A 2,548-nucleotide genomic window follows, 5' to 3' on the forward strand; every position below is an offset into this window, starting at 1 on the left:
AAATGATATAAATATTTATATATATATATATATGTATACACCAAATTTGGAGTATTGCATTGTAAGAAAATTAAAGATGAAATTGAGTTTGGTTAATGTATGAAGAAAATGCAAAACACATTAGATGCATAGTTCAAGAAAAAACCAAATAGAAAAGATAAAAGTTGTTTAGCAAAATTTTATTAATATGTTTGATAAATGTTTGCATCATGTAAATTACTTTTATTACATGTTTTTAGGCAATTGTTAATTTGGATCTAAAAAATATTATATTATGTATTTAGGGAAATTATTAATTTAATACACTGATTCAAGTTGGAGCCATATAATTTTATTATTTAATTGAGATTATTCATTTATCAAACATTCATTTATTAAAGTTTTACTTATATTTACTTATAAATATTCTAAAAAGGAGAATGTTCTCCTCTATCACCAAATTAATGGCGTTGAATATGAAATTTTTTTTCTTTTTTTTTTTTTGTCTCTTTTGAGTTAGTTCAAATGCAACAATGGACTCTTTTGTGCATTATTTTTCAAAAGGATTTGAAGATTTCGAACTTCTTGATAAAAAAAATTTGCGAATTGAAAACAATAATTTCAAACTTATCGAAATATTCACTAAATTTGTTTACCAAATAATATGGCAGATGATGCAATAATATTTAATTGATTTTTTTTTTAATTCACTTTTCCACTTAGAGGTTTAGTCATCTATAAATATATCAACCAATAATATTCTTACATGTATTGTCTGGTAAATAAATTTGGTGAATATTTTTTGTAACTGTAGCATTGTCCAATTATGTTCAACTATGAAAATGTTCAATAATATATATACATATATATTTTTGGTATGTTCAATTATGAAAATGTATTTTATGTCTCATTTTTAAGGGATTTGGAGATTTTGAACTCCTTTGAAAAAAAAAAATAAAAAATTACAAACTGAAAAATGAGATGGTTAGTAAAATTTAAAAATTTTGTTTTTGAAGGGTTTGAAATTTTTGAACCCTTTTTTAAATGTGGACAGTGTGATTACTATCCCAAGGAGAGAGATCTTGCTAGTGGTGCTCAAACACTATTGGGTGGAAATGAAGAGAAAAAGGGAGGATTTTTGGAGAGAAAGCCACTAGTTTGGAGATATAAGGGGATGAGGAAAATTATTGATTCTGTATGGAAGATTAATTGAATGTGTGGTGTAGCTAGCTCACTATCTTGCATATTGATGATGATGACAAGGATTTCGCAATGTGGACTGTTGACGATGACAACAAGGATTTTACAATGACAAGATCTCCCCCTCCTTATGTGAAGGCTCATTTATGGTGGATTTGATGTTTAAATCTGGTAGGTTAAGGTTCTTAAAAAAACTAAAAAAGAATAGCCAACAGCATTTTCGACAAAGAAGGTTAGATTATTGAGTTTTAGAGTAGAATATACTTAGACCTCTTGAATTATTACACATTTTGATTTTATCTCCTAAACTATATAAAAAAAGAAAAAATCTGTCCTTGAAGCTATTGATTTTCTTTTGTCATTTTAGCTTAATCATGCTCTTTGATGAATGAATTTAATAAAATTAACTATATACAACTTATACAACTTAATTGGAGAATTATTTTATTATGTTTTATTTTATTTTTCTATCAGTGTTTAATTTTGTCAAACTTATTAAAAAAACCACCTAATTAGATTAATGTGATAGAAAAAAAAAAAATAAAAGATTAAGATGTCGTTTGTTAAGTTTTTATTTTTTTAAATTATACGTAGTTTATTTGATTTAAGGAAAAAATTTAACTGCAAAGGTTTACTATAATTCAACTTCGGTTTTCCAACTTTTTGATATTTCAACTATCAATACCTACTTTAAACAAATGTTTATTTACTGTAAAAAAAAAAAAAAAAACCTGCAATTACATGTATACCCCTCGATTTAAATATTAATTTAGAACAATTCATTTTTCACTTTATTAAAAATCAAATATAAAACTAATAAAAACATATATAAATCAATAAAATTTAAATTTTAAATATGAAGTTTATAGGAAAATTAATAAAATTTATGTATGTTTTATAAATTTATAAATAAAATTAATAAAAAAGATAAAAAAAAGTTTATATAACCAAATTTATAAATAAGCTTGTTTAGTTCCTAAAATTTATAAATTTAAAAATAAACTTATTTAATTACTACCATAACCTTTTACAAAGCTTTTTGTATTTCATTGCAGAAATTTTTAAATCTGCTGCTCCATCTTAGAAGGTCTTGCATAGAATTAATTTCTTAAATCATTAGTTTAGCATTTGAAGACCATAGTATATATCCATTAGTTTAGAATTAATTTCTTAAATAAATATATACATTAGTTTATAATTAATTTCTTAAATAACAATAGCTATCCATGTTTCAGCAAAAAACAACAAAAATAGAAAGAGATATGTAAAGGCCATGGTAGAGTAAGGGAATAAGAGAGAGGAACAGATGGAAAGTCAAGAAAATTACATGTTTCAAAAAAATAATATTTGTATATAAATAAATAAATAT

This window comes from Ziziphus jujuba, chromosome 6 (genome assembly GCF_031755915.1).
Source record: "Ziziphus jujuba cultivar Dongzao chromosome 6, ASM3175591v1".
Lineage (NCBI taxonomy): Eukaryota > Viridiplantae > Streptophyta > Magnoliopsida > Rosales > Rhamnaceae > Ziziphus > Ziziphus jujuba.